Genomic DNA, 27,306 nt, shown 5'->3' with positions numbered 1-27,306 from the left:
ATAAAAATGAACAGAGGTAGTACCTCTGTGGCCATGTGAGATAACTGTTGTCCTTGCTGTAGAGGTGCCTGTCTAGGCTGCTCTCGGCGACAAGCTCATAGACAAGCAGAACCCCTTGCAGCTGTCGCACCGACCCAGCAACTAAACAAGGTTGCGATGCTTCAGTATGATGATGATCCTCACGGCGGTCTTGGTCTCCATTGACGGCCGATGCAAGTGTGAGTGTGAGGTAACCACGGTAAACGCACCCGAAGCCGCCTCAGCCGAGCTTCTCTTCCTCTGCAAAGTTGCTTGTCGCGGCGACCAGCCCGTGGTACATGTATCGTTTGGGGCCTCCAGCAGCATCACCTCTCTCGAGGTCAGCTCTGTTGTCACACTCTTCTTTGCTATCCTCATTTGCTCTTCTTTCCTTGTGTCGCCGCCAACCCAGTACCACGGCCGCACAGAGCAACGGAAAAAGCAGAGGAACTAGGATAGATAGTAGGATTGGTACTAACTTTTTGTGGTTGTTATTGCTGGTTGGAATTGTAAGGTTTAGCGGGTGGAGATCCTTCCTTCTTTGTTTCAAGCATGGAACTGAATGACCATGAGAGTATCTGATGCAGCTCGGCCACTTCGCTAGTCGTCGCGGAAAATCCGATGGCAACCTCCTCTGGTAAGTATCTGCTAAGATCCACGGTCGCGTTTACCTGATACAAGACATCATCAATGAGGAGATCAATACCGAGCATCTTGGAGTCATTGTGGTACTTCACCGTGGCTTCCATAACATGGAGCAATGTGAGGTTGTTTCCCGGCCAGGTGGTCGTGCCCGTGACCGCCGTTGAGTTGAGGGAGTTGACGTCGATGCCGATATTGTTCCCATTGATATCGGCATATGGCTCGTTGCGGAAAGTGTCGAATTTGACAGCGATGATCCGGCCATTGCATGTCCCTTTAGTGAACTCAGGGAGGAGGCCGAGGCTGCGGCCGGAGCTGCTGGGCGGTATCGCCGAAGGGAAATGCCCGAGGAAGAAGGCCATCCTGTCGCATGTATTTGGCAAGTTTTCCTTGTCTGGAGTGATTCGGAAGGAGAAGGTGGTGGTGAAGCCATCTCGCCGGTGGCGTTGCTCCACAGCGGCACTTTGTGCTGGTACCATGCACTAGTAGAAAATAGGGCTTTGGTTCAGGCCAGGATAAGGGCATTAATCCCGGTTCACTCAAGAACCGGGACCAAAGGGTGCATCAGTCCCGGTTCATCAGGCCAGGGCGCCGACCATGCCTCGGGGGCGATTGGTCCCGGTTTGTCTGACCCCTTTGGTCCCAGTCCAAACAGGAACTGGGACCAATGGGCCTCGCTCCTGGCCCAACACCTTTAGTCCCGGTTGGTGGCTGGAACCAGGACCAAAGGTTGTCCTTCAGTCCCAAATCTAGCCACAAACCGGGACTAAAGAGAGGCCTATATATAACCCCGCCCCTGCCCGCGAGTAGAGCCACTGCTCTGGTTTTTTTGCCGCCCACGAGAGAGGTTTGTGGCGCTCTAGCTCACCTCCTATACACATGAGGTGTTCGATGAAATGCCCGAGCCACACTTAAAATTTCTCCTCTCGAAGCTCCCTGAACAAGCTCCATTTTCCTCAAGATTTCTCTAGGTTTGGCGATCCGTCCTGTTCCGTCCCCGCCCTCACCGCCGTTGATTGCCGCGCCGATCTCATCGTCGGCACCATTGTGGTGAGCCTCTTGTTCTTATCTTCTTTCTAAAAGAAAAAAAATCTTACTTGTATGATTTAGATAGATACTTGTATAATTTTCTTACTTTTAATATTGTTTTTTATTATATAGTGCGATGGTTTTGGTATCCGCCTCCGTCGGCCCTCATCCTGTCTGTGATTCGGATGTGGTATATATTGTCTTTTGTAACTATTTGTTTCATTTAGTGTTTATGACAATTATGCCGACCAACGTGACATAGATGTTTTATCTAGGAGGTATGTGAACCAGAAATTCCAACCAACCCTATTGTCGAGAGGTTAAATTTAGTTGAAAAACAAGACAATTACTTGAAGAAAAAATTGAAAAGAATTGAGGAGGAGAAGATGAAATTGGAGTTGCATGTTGCGGATGTCATCGATGATCACAAGATCAAGATGGATGCAACGCGTTTAAAGATTAGAAAGATTAGAAAATAAGACATTCATACTGAGGCTTGGTATCATTATGCCGTTGGATCAATTGTTACCTTAATTGCGATTATGATCGCATTTGTTGTTGCATTGAAATGTTTTACATAGTTTCAATGTACGGTTTAATTAGATGCTCTAGAGAGCTATATGTTGTTAAATGAGAACTATGTACCACTACAAGAAATATGTCAACTAGTGACATTCTGTCAGTGGCCCTGGAAGAGTTGGTCATAGATCTATGACCATTTGAGACCAATTGGTCAAAAGCTGTTCGGGGGGCTCCAAACCCTAAATCATTGCGACCATTTTGGTCAGAAAGGTCGTAATTTCCTTACACAAAATGGTCATAAAGCAAACAACGCTGGTCCGCTGTCTTATTTCTAGTTGTTAACGACCAATATAGATGGTCATAGCCTTGTAAATTATGGTGGGTTGTGATGACTAGGCGCCATCTCATCAGTTTTGCCTATGTGTCATGTCCATGTGTCAGTTTTGCCCTAGGTTGTGAAGCAACCTATATTTCTGTTACTCCAAAAATTCCCAAAAAATTCTCATAAATTGTTTGGATCATATATTCATCATATATGTCAAAAACCCTCCTTTCCTAGTTCAAAAATAATTCAACAATATTCATTTTCCTATTCTGTTCAGAGCAACACTTTGTGAAGGAAGTGTTATTTATATATTCTTGATTTCCCTAAAAATTTGTGAAGACATTCTTCTTAGTATATGATCATCCTCAGCCAAAACTTACGCCCATTGGCCATGTGCATTTCCCGTACCGCTAATCAAACACTTGGCTGCTAATTCATGTTTGAGCATACTTCGGTCTCCTCATGAGAATCTTATGTTATAATTTTCTTCCTAGCACCTACCTCGGGAGTGCCCAACCCACTAGACATTCCTAGTCTACCCAGAACACATGGCAACACCACGGTCACGCGGTGACCACGCGACGGGCATGCGAGCTTACGCGCTCTATAGTTGGGGCCCTCGGCCACCGTCCAAACCTCGATGTATCGCCACCAAACCATGTATTAATGATTAAATAGGTACTTATGTACCTAGAAATGATTTTTGGAAAAAATAAAGAGCAAACTATGAGGCAGCTGCAGTTCAAATTTGACCCGCTTCCTACTGAATCGGCGGGAATTTGTCCTTTTCACTGTTTTTTTGTCATTCCAAGATGCACCCTTGTGCATGATATGAGGTCATTTGAACAAACTATGCCATGAATGTGGCCATAAGATTGACCATTTGGCTTGAAAGCTATGAATCTTCACACATGATAGCTCCTTTCTGAGAACACTTTTCTAAAATAATTACCATATTACAAGTTTATTATTTTTTCTGGAAACTTGGTCACATATAATGACACAATGCGGAGGTTTTCCAATTTTTTTGATTTTTTTGATATGTTTATGCCCGTTTCAAAATGCGGTCAATACGGCGGGAATGACCGTTCCTAGCTAGTGGTTGAATCTTGGATTTTTTTTGGTGTTTCTCTGATTAAATAGATACTTGTGTACCTAGAAATGATTTTTGTAAAAACATAAAGAGCAAACTATGAGGCAGCTGTAGTTCAAATTTGACCCGCTTCCTGCTGAATCCGCTGAAATTTGTCTTTTTCACGAGAGGTGGATCAAAACTGTTGACACCCAACCATTTGGTCGATTATGTGTTATATATGACCTAGTATTTTAGAAAATTGATTTGGTCCAATTTTGCAACAAATATATGGTAGGTCCTTCACAAAACAACTCGGAATGGGCACTCGAAAAAATGGAAAATGAATTTTTCGTCCAAAGAAAATGAAAACTTCCTTAGGCAACATTGTTTTCCATTCCAAGATGCACCCTTGTGCATGATATGAGGTCATTTGAACAAACTATGCCATGAATGTGGCCATAAGATTGATCATTTGGCTTGAAAGCCATGAATCTTCACAGATGATAGGTCATTTCTGAGAACACTTTTTTAAAATAATTACCCTATTACAAGTTTATTATTTTTCTGGAAACTTGGTCACATATAATGACACAATGCGAAGGTTTTCCAATTTTTTTGATTTTTTTGAATTTTTTATACCCGTTCCAAAATGCGGTCAAAATGGCGGGAATAACTGTTCCTAGCTAGTGGCGGAATCCTGGAATTTTTTGGTGTTTCTCTGATTAAATAGATACTTATGTACCTAGAAATGATTTTTGGAAAAGATAAAGAGCAAACTACAAGGCAGCTACAGTTCAAATTTGACCCGCTTCCATCTGAATCGGTGGAAATTTATATTTTTCACGAGAGGTGGATCAAAACTTTTTACACCCAACCATTTGGTCAATTGTGCATTAAATATGTCCTGGTACTTTATAAAATTGATTTGGTCTAATTTTGCAACAAATATATGGTAGGTCCTTCACAAAAAAAGGCACTTGAAAAAATGGAAAATGAATTTTTCGTCCAAAGAAAATGAAAACTTCCTTAGGCAACATTGTTTGTCATTCCAAGATGCACCCTTGTGCACTATATGAGGTCATTTGAACAAACTATGCCATGAATGTGGCCATAAGATTGATCATTTGGCTTGAAAGCCATGAATCTTCACAGATGATAGGTCATTTCTGAGAACACTTTTCTAAAATAATTACCGTATTAAAAGTTTATTATTTTTTCTAGAAACTTGGTTGCATATAATGACACAATGCGAAGGTTTTTTAATTTTTTGATTTTTTTGAATTTTTTATGCCCGTTTCAAAATGCGGTCAAAACGGCGGGAATAACCGTTTTCCTAGCTAGTGATCGAAATCTTGGAATTTTTTTGGTTTTACTCTGATTAAATAGATATTTATGTACCTAGAAATGATTTTTAGAAAAAATAAAGAGCAAACTACAAGGCAGCTACAGTTCAAATTTGACCCGCTTCCAACTGAATCGGTGGAAATTTATCTTTTTCATGAGAGGTGGATCAAAACTTTTTACACCCAACCATTTGGTCAATTGTGCATTAAATATGTCCTAGTATTTTAGAAAATTGATTTGATCTAATTTTGCAACAAATATATGGTAGGTCCTTCACAAAAAACTCATTTTGGGCAATCGAAAAAATGGAAAATGAATTTTTCGTCCAAATAAAATGAAAACTTCCTTAGGCAACATTGTTTGTCATTCCAAGATGCACCCTTTTGCACGATATGAGGTCATTTGAACATACTATGCCATGGATGTGGCCATAAGATTGATCATTTGGCTTGAAAGCCATGAATCTTCATAGATGATAGGTCATTTCTGAAAACACTTTTTTAAAATAATTACTGTATTACAAGTTTATTATTTTTTCTGGAAACTTGGTCACATCTAATGAAACAATGCGGAGGTTTCCCAATTTTTTGTTTTTATGCCTGTTTTAAAATGCGGTTAAAATGGCGGGAATGACCTTTCCTAGCTAGTGGTTGAATCTTGGAATTTTTTTGGTGTTTCTCTTATTAAATAGATACTTATGTACCTAGAAATGATTTTTGGAAAAAATAAAGAGCAATCTATGAGGCAACTGTAGTTCAAATTTGACCCGCTTCCAACTGAATCAGTGGAAATTTATCCTTTTCACGAGAGGTGGATCAAAAGTTTTGACACCCAACCATTTGGTTATTTGTACATTTAATATGGTCTGCTATTGTAGAAAAACGATTTGATACTAATTTGCAACAAATTTTTGGTAGGTCCTTCACAAAAAGACTCATTTTGGGCACTCGAAAAATGGAAAATGAAATTTTATTTAACCATGACCAATTTTTTAGTCAACTACGACCAATTTAGATGGTCATGACATCGTACCCGTGTGCTGCATTTTGATTGGTCTGTGGGTGTTTCACGCGGATCATGGATCGACAACCGTCGGATGCTCGCGGATCCAACGGCAGTCCTCACCCTAAGCCCACCTAAGCCGAAACCCTAGTCCTCATGGACATTTTCCACCCACCCCCCTCCTCCGCCTCCTTTCTTTCTCCCTCCCTCCACAGTCCCGCGACCCCCGACCCCAACCCCTCCCTCCCGCGACCTCCTCTCCCCCGATCCCATCGGCCGGCGCGACCTCCACTCCACCAGCCCCGCCAGTGACCTCCTACCCCACCACCGGCGTGCGGCAGATCCAACCCAGCACCAGCTCAGGTCGAACCCCAACCCCGCGGCCATGACAGGGGGAGCCCGAAACCCTACCCCGTGGCGGCTAGGGTTTCAGTCGACTCCAACTCTGACGTTGCTCTGCCTCCGGCGACTCCCGAGCCCTCGAGCGGCGGGCGGGCGGGGCGCGCTGGCGCGGCCCTCCGTGCGTGCGCACCGGGAGTCCCTCGAGGCAGCGCCGTCGAGGATCGTCTTCGGGCTCGACCTCGGCCGCCTCAACTCCTCCCGCACCGGCGGCTCGCTCCGCAAGGTCACTGCCGAGGCCACCGCCGCCGGGCTCGCGTCTTCGCCGACCTGTATGCCCTCGGGGGCGCGTCCCTGCCGGACCTGCTGGATGAGGAGGACAGGGCCAAGTGCCCGCACTCCATCGTGCTCGCCGGCGACGAGTTCCGGGCCCGGGGGCGGACCGTGGAGCTGCCGTGCTTCCGTGTGGGCTCATGCTGGACCCCAAGATCGTGCAGCTCAGGGAGGGGAAGGAGCCGCTCATGGTCTCCCAGTTCATGATGGAGCTGCAGGTCGGCGGAGGAGGATTTGGCTGGTGAGATGGTAAGCTGGTGCAGCAGGCTGGTTCGGTGATTCAATTCGTGTTGGTGCAAGCGTGGCATTGATGCTTTCCTGTCTATTTTTTTGCTCAGGCGGGGTGCAAGGATACGGCACTCAACCTGGCCAAGTTCGTCGACAATGGCGTCCAGGTCAAGCTCACCGGCGACCGCCAAGGTTGATTCGATTCGCACAGCCCAAATTCCCTCGTTTTTCTTCTGTCCCTTCCCAGTGTTATGATAGATACATCTTCAGATCAACTAGAGGGCTCCCTATTTGTTTTGCGTTAGGCTCTGCCACCGTTGCAGTGTTTGGTGTCGAGAGATTCGTACAGAATGCTGCAAATGTTACTAAAGCGACTTGTTAGCTGGCCTTTGTCTGATTTAGTTGGTGAGTTGTTGGTTGTTGTCATTCTAGTCAGCAAAACAAATGCCTTATGTGAGTTTATCTAGTCTAGAAATATGTGCTAGGATACCTATTACTACAGTGAGGAAACGGGTGGGGTGGGAAATAGAAGTTATACCTGGATCATGGTAATTCATCATGTGTTAGCCTGATGCACGAGCTTTTTATCGCAAATCAGTTACAGGCTTGTGCTTGCTTGCACCTCTTTCTTGTTGGGCATTTTTCTATAGATTTTGATGTGTGTGGGTATGAGGCGTCTCTTACCTTAGTAGTTGAAAATTATTTAAGCTCCTATGGTGGCCAGGTCTATGAAACCCATGTACTCCCTTCGTTCATAAATATAAGATGTTCCAACTTATTTATGAATTAGATGTATATCGACACGTTTTAGTGTTCACTCTATATGTAGTCCATATTGAAATATCCAAAACATCTTAATTTGTGAACGGAGGTACTACTTGTTTTATCTCCTGCTGTGTTCTTGCTAGCAGTCATATACTGATGTGGCATATGCATATTTGCAGTTACAGGAACTTTAAAGGGATATGACCTACTGCTGAATTTTGTGCTGGATGAAGCAGTCGAGTCTGAAAGAGCAGGCTTCCTTCCTCTGGATTTTACTGTCCATCTATTTTTTCTAATGATTGATAGTTTCTACAGTTAGAGCTTAGGATGAGAGTTATGACTTATTTGTTCAGCATAGAACATTTTGTTCTACTAAAATTTTGTCAAGGCTAACTTTGTACTAGAGCACTGCATGGAGTACTAGATTACGAAAAATGCAGAGTTTATGTTTTCTTTAAACAACATGATCAATGTGGCTCTTGTGCATTTATAAAGAGATAATGTCCCTCCTTTCTTCTACAGTGTCGTGTGTAATAATCCTCACCTTGCAATTTCTACAGTGGCGTTTATCTAATGCATGTACTTGTACTGTCTCTCTGGACTGCTACTTAGCTTGGTTTCCCCAAGTGAAAGCAAGTCTTCATGTAGTCCTTTTGACATGAAAGAATAGTGTTACAAATCCTTCATGCTGCTATTGAATACTCCTGCTGCCACACAAGACGACCAAGGTCCGCTCTGCTCTGGTGCTATCCCTCGCTCTAGCTTTGTTCGTTGCTGCACAACAAAAACAGAGACAAACGAAAACAAATTATCTAAGGTCCTGTTATTATTACCTATATATGACATTGCTACTGGATTGCCTAGCGCCCCTGTTCATGATGGGCTAAACTTTTATTTGCTCCTGCTGCTGCGTTTTGATGATCATGAGTGTGATGCATTTTGATAATCTCCTTGTACCAGATGAGTCCGTCAATGAAGCGACAGCGTCTCCTCTAGAGGGTGACGGCGGCGGCGGCGCCTGTGTGCGGCTTTGACTACAACCTCCTCTCCGGTGAGTCCATCTCCTACCTCTAGCTCCATCTCTGAGCTGTTGTAATACCATGCTCTGTTTCATGGTCGTGGCTTATTTAGTCTGTGCTTGATGTGCCTTGTGTATTGGAGCCTAATTAGCTTCTGTTAGGGGATAATCTACTGGTTATACCAACATTTTGCATGAAATTTTGTTCTGCTAAGGTTGTTTGCAATAGTTATACATATGTTACACAATTTTTGCTGCTGGCTCATCAGCTTTAGAGATGGTAACATGGTGCTGCACTCTCAGGATCATCTTATGACACACAATCAATTTTTGGTGTGCTCAAATTTTTAATTTTAGTGATAAGGAAAGATCCCACCTAGTTTGCTGGCTCTCTCACTTGAGTTGGTTTAACAGTAGTGGCCTCCTAACTTGTAGTTGGGTAGGTAGCTGAGAGGACTCATGGTGCTGGCTAGGAGCAAAACTTTATATGCATGGATAATGAACTTGCACTAAATGGACACAAATAAAGAGCCGAGTATTAAATTAACTTGTACTAACTGGAAACAATATTCTGTATGGTGTACATTAATATCGTGTTGATAGATGATCTGTAGCAAATATAGCTGCGTGTAACTTATTTGCTCCTCGGTGGTAGTCAGGAGGTGTTTGTTGTTTGGTGGAACTGCCTCATTTGTTCTGTTTGAAACAACTGACGCACAATTGTTTAGCCATGTAGTTCAGGATGGTGTGTTCTTTATTGTAGTATAACTGGTATGATCTCAGGTGCATAATTGCCATTTAGGATAGTATAACCGCACCTAAACCGAGCTCTCTCATGCCCCCAGTGATTTCAGCCGTCAGATTTCGCATTGAGGTTGTTTCTGACCATCAGATATAAGTTTCAGCTGCAGTTTTACCGCGACCAGGCCAGGCTGTCCTAATGGGCTGCTACTCCCATGACCTTTTCCAAGGCCTGTCGTTGCTTGGGCTTTATTGGGCTGCTATTTGTCTCTGGCTCGATGTCTTTTTACAATTGGGGAATATGTTGTCATGTTGAATAATTTAGCTGCTTGACTGTACTATGTGTAGCCCTACTCAGCAAAGATTAGTTCTGTTTGACTGTACCGTGAATGAACATGTCTTGTTCTACTTCAAGAATTTATTAATTGAAGAGAACCAACTCCAACAAGTGATAAGTACATGTTAATTATTATTAGCTTCAAAATCTGATCGATGGCTTCTTGCAATAACAATAAGCATGAGATTTTTTTGGTAGTTTCTATGCCACTTTTATACTCTGATATTTTCTTGTGTGCTATACCAGAATTTATAATTTCCTGAGCAATGCACAAGGACGATATCTGGAGCGGTCAAGAGGATGAGCTGATTTTCGAAAAAAAGTTTGAAGAGGTATCTACTGCCCTTTTGTTTTGGTGCTCATTCTTTTTAAACTGATGATGCTTGAGGTGCTATTAATGTTGTTGAACTGATAACCTTGCTATGAGCTATTGATGTGAACCTGCAATGCAGGATGTACTGCAGGTGCATGTCCTTGTGGTACTATGAGATTTATTGGCTGTTTGGAGATGTACTGATATTGTGCCATGTATTTTATCATCTATATGATTACACATTAGTTTTACTATCAAAATATGAACTGTAGCAGTCACTATATTGGGTTGCTCTTCGGGTCACTTCTGGATGGTCTTGGTTAGAGTCCCATTTAGAGTCTGGGTTGGCAAACATGAATAGTTTTACTTATTCTGTCTTATATGAAAATCAGCTATCGTATGTCCCAGAGACAAACTTGTAAATCATGCTTTTGATAACATCTTGCTTTGACACTTTTCTCTTTCCAAGCTTTTCCTGAGATGTGTACGTATGTGTCTTGCATAATAAGTGCTTGTTCATGTTTGGTTTTCTCTAAACTTTGTTTGTATGATTGAGAGTAATTTACTTGGTTCTTTGATGGAGCACTAAAATTGCCTTCCTGTGACGTTGCAGGTGCCCAGTTTGTGCTCTCTATCGAAGGAGCTCCATGTTGAAGAAGATTGAAGAGACATAGAGCTTGTAAATTCTGTAGTTGTTACACATAGAGCTCCATACTGATTCTGTAGTTGTTACACATAGAGCTTGTAAAACAGTGATTGAAGATGTATTATGTGTTATTTATATAGTAGCAGCTCCATACTGATTTTGGCTGCTGTTATTTTAAGTACTACTTGTATTTTTTTTGTCTCTGCCAATTTAAATACTAGCTATTTATTTACTATGAAATTGAAATTCGAAGAATATGACCTTGATGGGACCCACTTACTAGAACCTGACAACTGGGACCAATTACCAGAACTTACAATTGGGACCCATCTCAATTGACCCATCTTAAAACAAGAAAAGAAAAATGTAATTATAAAAAAATCTGGAATTGTTGAGCCAAAAAGGCCATGGCCCAGAAAATAGAAAGGCTATAATGTTGGGCTAGGCCCATGAAATCAAAGAAAAATTGACGGGAAAATATTAAAAAGGCTGAATTAATGGGCTCGGCCCATCTAAAGCACCGAAATGGATCGGGTTGATTCTAAGTAACGACCTTTTGAATTGGTCGCAATTTTGCCACGTCAGATTGCCACGTCGGATCCGACGTGGCCTGGGCAGACAGCCAGTGACCAAAACAAAAGGTCATGGGTTCAACGACCTTCTGTTTTGGTCATAAACGTCTACGACCTTCTCACAGAGAAGGTCGTTAATTTCAGTTTACGACCGCCAGCTTTTGACCTTCTGTTTTTTGTCACAAAAAGGTCGCAAATGAAAAACAATGACCTTTCAGTGACCAATAGTCAAGGTCACAAGTTGACATATTTCTTGTAGTGTATGAACTTTATGTATTTATTTTATCAAAATAACATTTGACAGCTACTGTACTTTGGTTTTAATGTGATGATGAACTTCTATTAAATTGGTCACTTCTCTATTCATGATGGTCTGTAATGGTGTTTGACACACTTAATTATATATAATGTATGCAGATGAACTGGCAATGGATGTATGGTGACACACGCACCTCCAAGTACATTAAGGGCGTGCATAATTTTCTTGAAGTGGCTAAGGCAAACAAGCGGAATAGTTTTATGTGTTCTCCATGCCCTATCTATGAGAATACGAAGTCTTACTCCGACTCGAAAACCCTTCACATCCACCTGCTTGAGAATGGTTTCATGCCACATTATAATGTTTGTACCAAGCACGGAGAAAGAGGGGTTATGATGGAAGACAACGAAGAAGAAGAGAATGATGACAACTATCTGCCCCCTAAATACGGCGATGATGACAACTCTAGTGATGAATACTATGATGAAAATGATATTAATCATGCTAATCAAGATGAAACGAATGACAATGATAAGAAGGAGATTGAGTGTCTAACTAAAGAACTAAGCACTCTTAAGTTAGCTCATGAAACTACTTTATAAGATCACCGAGAACTTCTAAAAACTCATGAGAAGCTATGCTTCGAGAAGCTCAACCTTGAGCAAGAACATGGGTTCTTAAAGGCCATCGATGACGATCTTCGGAAGAAAATTTATTCTTACATTGCCAAGCGTTTACTCTTGTCTACTTACAAGCCACAAGTAAAATCTAGCAACAAGGGCAGGAAAGATTCTTCTTCTAGTAGTAACAATAATCACGCTAAATCCAATATTGTTGCTTCTAGTAGTTCTCTTGATTACAGTAATAATTCTCTTAGCCAAGTTACACTTGAGCAAGAAAATATATTATTGAAGGGAATTATAGAGAAAGGTGTTTACAAGAGCCTTGCCGGAAGTAAACAATTTGAGGAAATTGTACGCAAGCAAGGAAGGCACCGGAAGAATCAAGGTGTTGGTTTTGAACGAAAGTTCAATGCCAATGGAGTTGAGTGGGAAGACGATCAATATGCCAAGACGAAGTTTGTTCCTCAACTAGAGAAGTATGATCCTACTTCCTTCAAGGGGACACAAGCTAAGATGATCTTCCACCACAAGACCACAAGCTAAAAGGCAAGGACAAGTTTCAAGAGGAGATTGATGCATTTGAAGATGCTCCAAAGGCCTTGGTCAAGTGGGTTCCCAAGACTACATCAAGTTCTACTTCATTAAGTACATCTACAACTCCAAGGATTCCCATCAAGATGATGTGGATCCCGAAGAGGAAGAACTAGAGAGTTCTTGAGGGTGACTCCGCCAACATACTTCACTCATATTCATTTTGGCAAGGATAAGTGCAAACAACTTCCATATCTTGCACTACTTCAAGGAGTCACAAACCCTCTTGTTGGTAATACAAGGGACAAGGTAATCAAATGCTTTCATGGACATCATTATGTGTGTGCTTCACTCTATGTCTATGGATATCCTTGCTTGTTCCTTGTGGGACTAACCCATGTAGGTATTGAAAGTGCAACTCACTCCAATGGATTGCTCCAAATGATCTACATCAAAAATGAGCATCCACATCTTCAACATCTACATGAAGTCATCATCGACAAAACCCAACATGACAAAACCCAGCACGGGCGAAGACGGGTCAAATTTTGGAAATTCCTCCAAAACCTCTTCACCCGTGCGCGTCCTGCTCTGCCGCCTCAGGTCTCCGGATCATCCTCTCTTCGCCAGTGGCCACCCACCGCTGGTCTCTGCTGCCGTCAATGGAAATCATCACCTCCATTGTGGCCGTAGCGAGCTCATCGCCAAGTTAGGGTATGAATTCGACACTCTGTGCATTCTTTTACCTCCGATTCTTAGCACAAAGACAATGCCATGTTTCTTACCAAGTATGAGATCAATCTATCCAGAGAAAACTTCCATTAGATTAGTTTTGATTTGAAAATTTAGGGTTAGGTTTCCGCCAAACTCATCTCGGACCATCCGATTATAGAAACGGTCTCACCGGTTTTGCTTAGGCCATTGCACATGTGATTTTCGGTCTGACCGAAAATTGCAAATCGGTGTGACCGAGTTCAGGACTTTGTGAAACCCTAGCAAACTTGGAATCACCACACTGTGTCTTGGTCTGACCGATTCCACTAGTTTAGACTCCAAAGTTGCTTCGGTGTCACCGAGTTTAACAAATCGATAGCTCCAAAATGCTTTTTGTGGAAAACTAAAACGAAGTTTTTGACTCATTCTTTTTGCAAAAATTCCGCACTTTGTGATGCTCATCTGCTCTATCTCATCTACAACTATTCACAGGGTCAGCTCTCAGTTGCAGTGTCAGAATGTCTGATCAGAGTGACAGCCAGAACAAGTCTGAGGAGCAGATGGACCTAAGTGAGGGCACTAGTCCCTCTGGCAGCTTTGATGAGGGTAGCAGGAGCACACCAAGCAACCTGCCTAAGGCACACACTAGGAAGAGGAAGAAGAAAACTTCAGATTCAGAGGATGAAGACTTTGAAGTTGAGGAAGTGACTTCAAAGAAGAAGGTGCTCAAGAAAGAGTATGCTGCTGATGCTTCCACCAAGCCAGGTCAGCACAAGAAAGTGCTACCTCTTGAGCACTGCGTTGGATTTCCCCGAAGAGGAGAGGATGATGCAGCAAAGTAGCGTAAGTATTTGCCTCAATTTTTGAGAACCAAGGTATCAATCCAGTAGGAGACCACGCACAAGTCCCTCGTACCTACACAGAATGATAGCTCCTCGCAACCAACACGATTAGGGGTTGGCAATCCCTTCACGGTCACTTACGGGAGTCAGATCTGATAGAGATGATAAATAATATTTTTGGTATACAGATGCAAAGTGAAAAGTAAAAGGCAAAGTAAAAACAAAGCAAGTAATAAAGTAATGGAGATTGATATGATGAGAATAGACCCGGGGGCAATAGGTTTCACTAGTGGCTTCTCTCAAGAGCGTAGAAATTCTATGGTGGGTGAACAAATTACTGTTGAGCAATTGACAGAATTGAGCATAATTATGAGTATATCTAGGTATGATCATGTATATAGGCATCACGTCCAAGACAAGTAGATCGAAACGATTCTGCATCTACTACTATTACTCCACTCATCGACCGCTATCCAGCATGCATCTAGAGTATTAAGTTAAAAACAGAGTAACGCTTTAAGAAAGATGACATGATGTAGAGGGATAAATATATGCAATATGATAAAAACCCCATCTCGTTATCCTCGATGGCAACAATACAATACGTGCCTTACTGCCCCTTCTGTCACTGGGAAAGGACACCGCAAGATTGAACCCAAAGCTAAACACTTCTCCCATTGCAAGAACTACCAATCTAGTTGGCCAAACCAAACGGATAATTCGGAGAGACTTGCAAAGATAACTCAATCACACATAAAAGAATTCAAAGAAGATTGAAATATTATTCATAGATAAGCTGGATCATAAACCCACAATTCATCGGTCTCAACAAACACACCGCAAAAAGAAGATTACATCGAATATATGTCCACGAGAGAGGGGGAGAACATTGTATTGAGATCCAAAAAGAGAGAAGAAGCCATCTATCTACTAGCTATGGACCCGAAGGTCTGAAGTAAACTACTCACACTTCATCGGAGGGGCTATGTTGTTGATGTAGAAGCCCTCCATGGTGGATGCCCCCTCCGGCGGAGCTCCGGAACAGGCCCCAAGATGGGATCTCATGGATACAGAAGGTTTCGGCGGTGGAATTAGGTTTTTGGCTCATCTTCTGATCGTTTGGGGGTACGTAGGTATATATAGGAGGAAGGAGTACATCGGTGGAGAAACAGGGGGGCCACGAGGCAAGGGGGCGCGCCCTAGGGGGGCGCCCCCCACCGTCGTGACCGCCTCTGTTACTTCTTGGAGTAGGGTCCAAGTCTCCTGGATCACGTTCGGTGAGAAAATCACGTTCCCGAAGGTTTCATTCCGTTTGGACTCCGTTTGATATTCCGTTTCTTCGAAACACTAAAATAGGCAAAAAAAACAGCAATTCTGGGCTGGGCCTCCGGTTAATAGGTTAGTCCCAAAAATAATATAAAAGTGGAAAATAAAGCCCAATATAGTCCAAAACAGTACATAAAGTAGCATGGAGCAATAAAAAATTATAGATACGTTGGAGACGTATCAGGCATCCCCAAGCTTAATTCCTGCTCGTCCTCGAGTAGGTAAATGATAAAAAGAGAATTTTTGATGTGGAGTGATACTTTGGCATAACTTCAATGTAAAACTTCTTAATTGTGGTATGAATATTTAGAACCGAAAGATTCAAGACAAAAGTTCATATTGACATAAAAAATAATAATACTTCAAGCATACTAACTAAGCAATTATGTCTTCTCAAAATAACATGGCCGAAGAAAGTTATCCCTACAAAATCATATAGTCTGGCTATGCTCCATCTTCCCCACACAACCGATGACAAGCCAAGCAATTGTTTCATACTTTAACATTCTCAAAACTTTTTCAATCTTCACGCAATACATGAGCGCGAGCCATGGATATATCACTATATGTGGAATAGAATGGTGGTTGTGGAGAAGGCAAAAAGAGGGAAGATAGTCTCACATCAACTAGGCGTATCACCGGGCTATGGAGATGCCCATCAATAGATATCAATGTGAGTGAGTAGGGATTTACATGCAACGGATGCACTAGAGCTATAAGTATATGAAAGCTCTACAAAAGAAAATAAGTGGGTGTGCATCTAACTCGCTTGCTCACGAAGACCTAGGGCATTTTGAGTAAGCCCATCATTGGAATATACAAGCCAAGTTCTATAATGAAAAATTCCCACTAGTATATGAAAGTGACAACATATGAGACTCTCTAACATGAAGATCATGGTGCTACTTTGAAGCACAAGTGTGGAAAAAGAGATAGTAGCATTGTCCCTTCTCTCTTTTTCTCTCATTTTATTTATTTTTCCTTTTTTTTTCTTTGGCCTTCTTTTTTTTTCTTTTGGCCTTTCTCTTTTTTTTTCCTTTTTTTGTAAAGTCCGAAGTCTCATCCCGACTTGTGGGGGAATCATAGCCTTCATCATCCTTTCCTCACTTGGAAAATGCACTCATAATGAATATCATCACACTTTTATTGATTTACAACTAGAGAATTACAACTCAATACTTAGAACAAAATATGACTCTATGTAAATGCCTCCGGCGGTGTACCGGGATATGCAATGAATCATGAGTGAAATGTATGAAAGAATTATGAACGGTGGCTTTGCCACAAATACGATGTCAACTACATGATCATGCTAGCAATATGACAATGATGGAGCGTGTCATAATAAACGGAACGGTGGAAAGTTGCATGGCAATATATCTCGGAATGGCTATGGAAATGCCATGATAGGTAGGTATGGTGGCTGTTTTGAGGAAGATATATAGTGGGTGTATGATACCAGCGAAAAGTGTGCGGTATTAGAGATGCTAGCAATGGTGGAAGGATGGGAAAAAGTGCGTATAATCCATGGACTCAACATTAGTCATAAAGAACTCATATACTTGTTGCAAAAATCTAGAAGTTATCAAAGGAAAGTATTACGCGCATGCTCCTAGGGGGATAGATTGGCAGGAAAAGACCATCGCTCGTCCCCGACCGCCACTCATAAGGAAGACAATCAATAAATAAATCATGCTCCGAGTTCATCACATAACAGTTCACCATACGTGCATGCTACGGGAATCACAAACTTCAACACAAGTATTCTTTAAATTCACAACTACTACACTAGCATGACTCTAATATCACCATCTTCATATCTCAAAACAATTATCAAGCATCAAACTTTTCTTAGTATTCAACGCACTCAAAAGAAAGTTTCACACATCTTGAATACCATGTATATTAACATTAAGAAAATTACCATGCTATTAACGACTCTCAAAATAATCTAAGTGAAGCATGAGAGATCAATAGTTTATTTAAAACAAATCCACCACTGTGCTCTAAAAGATCTAAGTGAAGCACTAGAGCAAATACTATCACGCTCAAAAGATATAAGTGAAGCACCATGAGCAAAAGTATCAAGCTCAAAAGATATAAGTGAAGCACCATGAGCAAAACTATCAAGCTCAAAAGATATAAGTGAAGCACATAGAGTATTCTATCGAATTCCAATTCATGTATGGCTCTCTCAAAAGGTGTGTACAGCAAGGATGATTGTGGTAAACTAACAAGCAAAGACTCAAATAATACAAGACGCTCCAAGCAAAACACATATCATGTGGTGAATAAAAATATAGCTCCAAGTAAATTACCGATGGAAGTAGACGAAAGAGGGGATACCTTCCGGGGCATCCCCAAGCATTGAATTTTTGTTGTCCTTGGATTATGTTGGGGGTGCCATGGGCATCCCCAAGCTTAGTCTCTTGCCACTCCTTGTTCCATAATCCATCAAAAGAATTCACCCAAAACATGAAAATTTCACAACACAAAACTCAATAGAAATCTCGTGAGCTCCTTTAGAGAAAGAAAACAAAGAACTACTTAAGGTACTGTAATGAACTCATTATTTATTTATATTGGTGTTAAACCTACTGTATTCCAACTTCTCTATGGATTATAAACTATTTTACTAGCCATAGATTCATCAAAATAAGCAAACAACACACGCAAAACAGAATCTGTCAAAAACAGAACACTCTGTAGTAATCTGTAACTAACGCAAACTTATGGAACTCTAAAAATCCTACAACAATAGGAAGTCCTGGAGAATTTGTTTATTTAACAGCAGCAAAACGAATCAACGCAAAAACACGTTTATGTGATTTAACAAAATTATATCCGTGCGTGCAAAGTTTCTGTTTTTCAGCAAAATCAAATCAACCATCATCGTAGGTTATCCTATAGGTTCTACGTGGCACAAACACTAATTAAAACATAAAACCACATCCAAATAGAGGCTAGATGGATTATTTATTCCTAAACAGAATCAAAAACAAAAAACAAAAATAAAATTGGGTTGCCTCCCAACAAGCGCTATCGTTTAACGCCCCTAACTAGGCATAAAAGCAAGGATAGATCTAGGTACTGCCATCTTTGGTAGGCAATCCATAAGTGGCTCTCATGATAGATTCATATGGTAATTTTATTTTCTTTCTAGGGAAGTGTTCCATGCCCTTATTTAAGGGAAATTGGAATCTAATATTCCCTTCCTTCATATCAATAATTGCACCAATCGTTCTAAGGAAAGGTCTACCAAGAATAATATATCAAGAACGATAAAATCTACGGGCACATAATTCCTATTTGCAACAATAAGAACATCATTAATTCTTCCCATAGGCTTTTTAATAGTGGAATCCGCAAGATGCAAGTTTAGAGAGCAATCATCAAAGTCACGGAAATCTAGCAAATCACACAAAGTTTTGGGAATAGTAGAGACACTAGCACCCAAATCACACAAAGCATGAAACTCATAATCTTTAATTTTAATTTAATATTAGGTTCCCAATCATCATAGAGTTTTCTAGGGATAGAAACTTTCAACTCAAGTTTTTCTTCATAAGATTGCATCAAGGCATCAACAATGTGTTCGGTAAAGGCCTTATTTTGACTATAAGCATGAGGAGAATCTAGCACGGATTGCAACAAGGAAATACAACCAATTAAAGAGCAGTTTTCATAACTAAATTCCTTGAGATCCAAAATAGTGAGTTTAGCAACATCTAGGTTTTTATTTCTTTCAATCCCACTTTTATCAATTTCATCATCAAGATCTAGAAACTCCGAGTTCTTAGAACGCCTTCTAGGTAAAGGAAGATCATATTCAGTTTCATCAAGATTCATATTGCAAAACAAAGATTTAATGGGGGAAACATCAATAACTTTTAGATCTTCATCTTGATTTTCATAGAAATTGGAAGAACATGCTTTAATAAAGGCATCTTTGGAAGCACGCATCCTAGCGGTTCTTTCTTTGCACTCATCAATGGAAATTATCATGGCTTTGAGAGACTCATTGATATCATGCTTAGGAGGAATAGATCTAAGCTTTAAAGAATCAATTTGAAGAGAAATTCTATCAACGTTCCTAGCCAAATCATCAACTTTAAGCAGTTTCTCTTCAAGCAAAGCATTAAAATTCTTTTGTGAATTCATAAACTATTTACCACTATTCTCAAATTCAAAGGGCATCTTATTAAAATTTCCATAAGAGTTGTTGTAGGAATTTCCATAATTATTAGAAGGATTACTAGGATAGGGCCTAGGATTAAAATTCCCTCTATACGCGTTGTTTCCAAAACTATTCCTACCAACAAAATTCACATCCATAGATTCATTATTATTCTCAATCAAAGTAGACAAAGGCATATCATTGGGATCAAGAGGAGTATTTTTAGTAGCAAACATCTTCATAAGTTCATCCATCTTTTCACTCAAAACATTGATTTCTTCTATAGCATGCACTTTTTTACTAGAAGATCTTTCGGTGTGCCATTGAGAATAATTAGCCATAATATTATCAAGCAATTTTGTAGCATCTCCTAACGTAATTTCCATAAACGTGCCTCCCGCGGCCGAATCTAAAAGATTTCTAGAAGCAAAATTCAATCCATCATAAAAATTTTGTATGATCATCCATAAATTCAAACCATGAGTAGGGCAATTGCGAAACATCAATTTCATTCTTTCCCAAGATTGGGCAACATGCTCATGATCAAGTTGCTTAAAATTCATAATATCGTTCCTAAGAGTGATGATCTTAGCGGGAGGAAAATACTTAGAGATAAAAGCATCTTTGCACTTGTTCCAAGAGTCAATACTGTTTTTAGGCAAAGACTAAAACCAAACTTTAGCACGATCTCTAAGTGAAAACGGAAATAACTTCAATTTGACAATATTGTTATCTGTATCTTTCTTCTTTTGCATATCACACAAATCAACAAAATTGATTAGATGAGTAGCGGCACCTTCACTAGGAAAGCTGGCGAATTGATCTTTCATAACAAGATTCAGCAAAGCGGTATTGATTTCACAAGACTCATCATTATTAAGAGGAGCAATCGGAGTACTAAGGAAATCATTTTTATTGGTATTCGAGAAGTCACACAATTTGGTATTATCTTGTGCCATGGCAACAAGTAATCCAACACACAAGCAAATAGAAAGGCAACGGGAAAAGGCAAACGGGAAAGAGAGGAGGAGATTGGGAAAGAGAGGGAGAATAAAACGGCAAGGGTGAAGTGGGGGAGAGGAAAACGATAGGCAAATGGCAAATAATGTAATGCGAGAGATAGGGATTGTGATGGGTACTTGGTATGGTTTACTTGCTCTTGCGTGAGCCTCCCCGGCAACGGTGCCAGAAATTCTTCTTGCTACCTCTTGAGCACTGCGTTGGATTTCCCCGAAGAGGAGAGGATGATGCAGCAAAGTAGCGTAAGTATTTCTCTCAGTTTTTGAGAACCAAGGTATCAATCCAGTAGGAGACCACGCACAAGTCCCTCGTACCTACACAAATCGATAGCTCCTCGCAACCAACGCGATTAGGGGTTGTCAATCCCTTCACGATCACTTACGAGAGTGAGATCTGATAGAGATAACAAATAATATTTTTGGTATATAGATGCAAAGTGAAAAGTAAAAGGCAAAGTAAAAACAAAGCAAGTAATAAAGTAATGGAGATTGATATGATGAGAATAGACCCGGGGGCCATAGGTTTCACTAGTGGCTTCTCTCAAGAGCATAGAAATTCTACGGTGGGTGAACAAATTACTGTTGAGCAATTGACAGAATTGAGCATAATTATGAGTATATCTAGGTATGATCATGTATATAGGCATCACGTCCAAGACAAGTAGATCGAAACGATTCTGCATCTACTACTATTACTCCACTCATCGACCGCTATCCAGCATGCATCTAGAGTATTAAGTTAAAAACAGAGTAACGCTTTAAGCAAGATGACATGATGTAGAGGGATAAATTCATGCAATATGATAAAAAACCCATCTTGTTATCCTCGATGACAAAAATACAATACGTGCCTTGCTGCCCCTTCTGTCACTGGGAAAGGATACCGCAAGATTGAACCCAAAGCTAAACACTTCTCCCATTGCAAGAACTACCAATCTGGTTGGCCAAACCAAACGGATAATTCTAAGAGACTTGCAAAGATAACTCAATCACACATAAAAGAATTCAGAGAAGATTCAAATATAATTCATAGATAAGCTGGATCATAAACCCACAATTCATCGGTCTCAACAAACACACCGTAAAAATAAGATTACATCGAATAGATCTCCACGAGAGAGGGGGAGAACATTGTATTGAGATCCAAAAAGAGAGAAGAAACCATCTAGCTACTAGCTATGGACCCGAAGGTCTGAGGTAAACTACTCACACTTCATCGGAGGGGCTATGGTGTTGATGTAGAAGCCCTCCATGGTGGATGCCCCCTCCGACGGAGCTCCAGAACAGGCCCCAAGATAGGATCTCGTGGATACAGAAGGTTGCGGCGGTGGAATTAGGTTTTTTGCTCCACTTCTGATCGTTTGGGGGTTCGTAGGTATATATAGGAGGAAGGAGTACGTCGGTGGAGCAACAGTGGGGCCACGAGGCAGGGGACGCGCCCTAGGGGGGCGCCCCCACCCTCAGGACCGCCTCTGTTACTTCTTGGAGTAGGGTCCAAGTCTCCTGGATCATGTTTGGTGAGAAAATCATGTTCTCGTAGGTTTCATTCCGTTTGGACTCCGTTTGATATTCCGTTTCTTCGAAACACTGAAATAGGCAAAAAACAACAATTCTGGGCTGGGCCTCCGATTAATAGGTTAGTCCCAAAAATAATATAAAAGTGGAAAATAAAGCCCAATATAGTCTAAAACAGTAGATAAAGTAGCATGGAGCAATCAAAAATTATAGATACGTCGGAGACGTATCAGAAAGCACCTACTAGGAGAGTGCCAATGTCAAAGGCCAGGGCATCAACACAAGAGATAATGGAATTCACTCTTGAGGCCAGAGAAGATGGAGATGGCAAGAAGAGAAAAGAAATGGCCAGGAAAACAATTGCAAGAGTGCTTGGAAATCCTTCAATGAGGAGAGATTCTGCAGGAGAGGAGGAAGAAGAGGATGCTACACCTCCTCCCTGTCACGACCGGGTTTTCCGGATATAAATTTCCAGAAAGGACCGTCGTGCTCATCAGCCCCGGGATTACTGTTAGCTGATGAGGCTCCAACTTGATACAGAAATTCCAAGCAAAATACAAAATATGTAGTAAAAGACCATTCTGGCCTGTGAGTACAACAAATGGTTTCTAGTGGTTGATGGCGGAAGCGGTTTGTGGATCATCAGTGTCTATGGGACTCCATTTCCCACAGGAACAGCTGACCAGGTTAACTCCTATCTTCGCGAGGCTGCTATCTCCTTTGCTTAGGTTCCGGGGCTGTCATCGCGTCGCTCCTCTCCGTGCAAGAAAATCTGGCCAAGACAATAGCCACGGACAAGCCAGTGAGTACTTTGAATGTACTCGCAAACATTATGAACACAGGTATAATATAACAATGATGTGCTGAAAATATTTTATGCTCATGACGTCAGTCACAGAAGATAAATAAAACTCTGATGCGTGCAAGAAGGTTATTTATAAAAATGAAATAACATAGTAGTATTAAGATTTATGAAATTAACTAACAAGCAATGCCACAGTCGGGCGTCTTAGCGACACCACATAAAGGGCTTTAAAAGAAATGCCACAGTCGGGCGTCTGAGCGACACCACATAAAGGGCTTTAAACGAAATGCCACAGTCGGGCGTCTGAGCGACACCACATAAAGGGCTTTAAAAGAAATGCCACAGTCGGGCGTCTGAGCGACACCACATAAAGGGCTTTAAAAGAAATGCCACAGTCGGGCGTCTGAGCGACACCACATAAAGGGCTTTTAAAAGAAATGCCACAGTCGGGCGTCTGAGCGACACCACATAAAGGGCTTTAAAAGAAATGCCACAGTCGGGCGTCTGAGCGACACCACATAAAGGGCTCTTAAAAGAAATGCCATAGTCGGGCGTCTGAGCGACACTACATAAAGGGCTTTAAAAGAAATGCCACAGTCGGGCGTCTGAGCGACACCACATAAAGGGCTTTAAAAGAAATGCCACAGTCGGGCGTCTGAGCGACACCACATAAAGGGCTTTAAAATAAACAATCATAGTAAATATCCCGGAGGTAGAACCATCCCAGAGATACTCGATAATAACAATAATATCACGGGTTAGTCAACAATAATAATAATCATAATTTTCACAAGTCACAAGTAGTAATTCCATTTTTGGTTTAACAGTTTCACCTCCGAAGACTGACACTAAGACCGACACTTGACCCATCCCAGACTGTAGTCCTTAACCATGGACACGGCTATTCGAATAGGTTTAATCTCTGCAGAGGGTGTACTCATTACCCACGAGTAACGGATTTCTTTAGTCCATCGGGACTAATTCCGTCTACGGTCTTTTTGTTGAGAACACACCTGACTTGCACACACCAGCTTAACTCACACGTGTTTGGAATCACCCACGACACCTGTCAAGCAAACTCTAAGTGGGGAGGCTACAACCTCGCGTAGCATGGGATCAAATTTATATCGCGCGCTCTAAGGGGTGGCCTCCCCTCTCGGTCCCAACCGGAAACACCCATGCCCCCGGACCATGTGGCCTGCCTACCAGCTACAACCGGTATCTTCCACCATGGCCTCTCTGTACGGTGTGTGCTAGAAAGAGGTTGACAACTTACTGAACCGTACTCTACTTGCTGTAGAGACGAGTGGTAGTACGAAACAAGTATGGGGGTTACTGGCACAAGACTCGATCTACGGTCGACTCAGGAGGTTTAAGTATTTCCCTGTACTATTAGTATAACGAATATATTTCATCCAACAGAGTCACCGCTCATATCACCTTACCATGCCATACCAGACATAACCGTCCCGACGGAGACCGGCGACAAACTCATGCCTACCCAAGGCAGAGGTTTTCCCGGGTTCCTGCCGGTATGCATGCAAGGCACATGAGGGTGATTATCATCACAAGTGTGTTCATTTCCAACAGCATGGAAATCACTAATATGCACTCGTGCATATGATCATACCACATGAAATAACGAGTCCTTCAAAATGCGGTGGTGTTATAAATGTATCAACGATCACACCAAAACTATTATGCCGGGATTCAGAATGCTTGCCTTCAATGTGTGGAAAGGCAGGGTGCACTCCAAAACTTGAAACATTTCTCCTCTCTTCAAAAATCCTATTTTAGCAATATAAGAGAATTAACACACAAAATAAAAACAGCACCAAAAGTTGTTTTGAATTTTTTTAAAATAAATCTTAAAATAAACTAGGTGAAATTTGAGAGAGGTAGGAAAAAGAATCAGTTCATTTGGACTTGTATTTAAAAAGATATAACCAGTCAAAGTTTTGGTCAAATCCTGATTTTAAAAAATAAAACAAAAGAAAACGTTTCAGCCACGAATACGCTTTCGGTGCAGGGAAAACGTACTGGGGAGTTTACGCTTCCACTTAACACGCGTGGCGGCGGAGTGGGTCACTGACAGTGGGTCCACGGGGCCCACTAGTCAGGTTTGACTAGTCTTCTCCCTCCTCTTCCTCTGTCCCGAGCGGAGGCAGAGCTCCGGCGATCGTCGCCGGCGAATGGCGGCTCCTCGCGGGGCTCCAATGGCGGGGATGGATCCGCCACTCCAGGGCGGTCCTCCCGGTGGTCGTCAGGTAGGTGTGGACGGAGGGAGCTGCCGGCGGCGAGCTTCGCGGCGGAGGAGGCTTCGGTGGCGAAGTGGTTTTGTGGCGGCGATGGCTCCCGATCAAAATCAAGTAGGGGTTTGGGTTCCTGGAGGGAAGGAGGTGTTCTTGGTGAAGAGAAATGGGAGGGAGAGGCCCTGGTGGCGCTGGAATGGACGGGACAGTGGCGGCGGCAGGAGTTGCCGGAGATGAAGAAGACGACCTCCTCAGGTCGATTGGCTGCCATGGGGAAACTAGGGAGGTGGACTGAGGTTGCATGCGTGCTCGGAGGGGCTCGGGGTCCCTTTTTATAGCGAGGCAAGGCGGTTCCGCGGCGGCCGTGGATAAGCTCTCCGGCGAACCGCCTCTCTGTAGCTAGGGCGACGTGGCGGCGACGAGGGCTAGCAGACACGCTTGCGGATGAGCTCGCACTGCTCCAGGGGCCAGGTGGCTAGCGGGCGAGGCTTGGGCGGCGCTGCCCGTGGCAGAGGCGCGCTGCCGATGCCGGCGTGCCGCCAAAAGTGCTCTGGCGGTGGCGCTGTAGGGCGCCAGGGCGGGCTGGCGTGTAGTGGTGAGGCAGGGAGTGCGTGGCAAGGTTCTGCAGTGTGGGCCAAGACAGGGGTGCGACGCGGCGGCTCGTGTGCGCGGCTGCAATTTGCGCGCTCTGGGCGCGCCCAGCGCACGCACACCAGATGCTCGGGGAAATGCCATGGCACTCCAGAGCGCTTGGTTGGGGCTGGGAGTTAGCAGGTCTAGGTTTGGGCTTGCAAGGGGATCAGTGGACAAGCTGGTTTGGTCAGGAGATCAGGTTCACAGTGCAAACCAAAAATTCATGCCAAAACAGATCATGCCCATAAGGTGTTTGACAAAATGCCAAGGGCACTTAGGCAAGTCTTGGAGTGGTCAAAAACTCCAGATCAGTGTCTCCTTAGATGCAAGAGAGAGTGGTAGGGTTAGTTTGGCAATAGGAGAAACTTGTTAGTGCAAGTTTTACAAAACTACAATTCTGGACAGGAAATAAATGACATTATTTCATGAACCAAAATTAATCCAATGGGTGCATGCTCCTGGATTTAGGGGTTTGGTAGGGCTGTCTACAAGTAGGAGAAAACACAAGATCTTTGGAGCAAAATTAAATAGGGTTGCAGTAGAAATCACAAGGCTGGACCAGAATGAAAAAGAGGTTGATTCACTCAAAAAATTTAAAGAACAGCACTAGGTTTTTGCATAATGTTGAATCATATGCTACTACCAATATCCCATAATTTTGGTGGAGACTAGAAAGAATTATTTAGAAGGGTTGTAGTGCAAATTGCACTCTGGACCAGAGAAGGAAAAATTGATGCAGAGCTCAAATTGTTACATAAATAAAAGATATTTTTGTATAAAAGTGATTTAAAAACATCACATGACATCTCCAATTTTTTGTTAGAATTTTAGGTGAATTTATCCAATGGTTGTAGTTCAAATATGGCCATATAACCTTGAAAAACCATTTTCAAGAAAGTAAAGATCAAGCAACTTAATTATTTAATTAGTTATATTAAATAAGGGAAAGTTTCTCTTGAGAGATTAAATAAGTCCAATGACATATTTGGAAAGTTTTCTCTTTGGGAAAAACTCATCATAACAGGGAAGGAAATGATTTTAAAAAAATCAGAATGGAGCTCAAAAATTCGAAGTTTTAATTCCTGGCAAAAATTTTAATTCATTAAAACAAGGCCAAAATTTTGGGGTGTCACACTCCCAAGTCACAAAAGCTGATGGGGGATGCCATCAAGTCTGGGGCTGCACCTTCAAAGCCCAAGACTACGCCCAAAGCTCCAGCTCAAACCTCCAAGTTTGCACCCAAGAGAAGCACCAGGAACATTCCTGCTGTAGAGAATAACAAGGCCCTAGTTCCTGATGTTGAATAAGAAGATGATGAAGCCCAAGTAGTTAGAAAACTCAAGCCAAAAACTCCAGACCAT

General features: G+C 42.1%; 1 pseudogene; it reads right to left on the bottom strand.

Annotated features, from left to right (window-relative positions):
- The window catches only part of LOC123158484 (L-type lectin-domain containing receptor kinase IX.1-like), a 44,300-nt pseudogene that overhangs the window by 592 nt on the left and 16,402 nt on the right, over positions 1-27,306 (bottom strand).

The sequence above is a fragment of the Triticum aestivum genome, chromosome 7B, assembly GCF_018294505.1.
Source record: "Triticum aestivum cultivar Chinese Spring chromosome 7B, IWGSC CS RefSeq v2.1, whole genome shotgun sequence".
NCBI lineage: Eukaryota > Viridiplantae > Streptophyta > Magnoliopsida > Poales > Poaceae > Triticum > Triticum aestivum.
The sequence above is the reverse complement of the archived record's forward strand: the minus strand, read 5'-3'. Positions and strand labels throughout refer to the sequence as shown.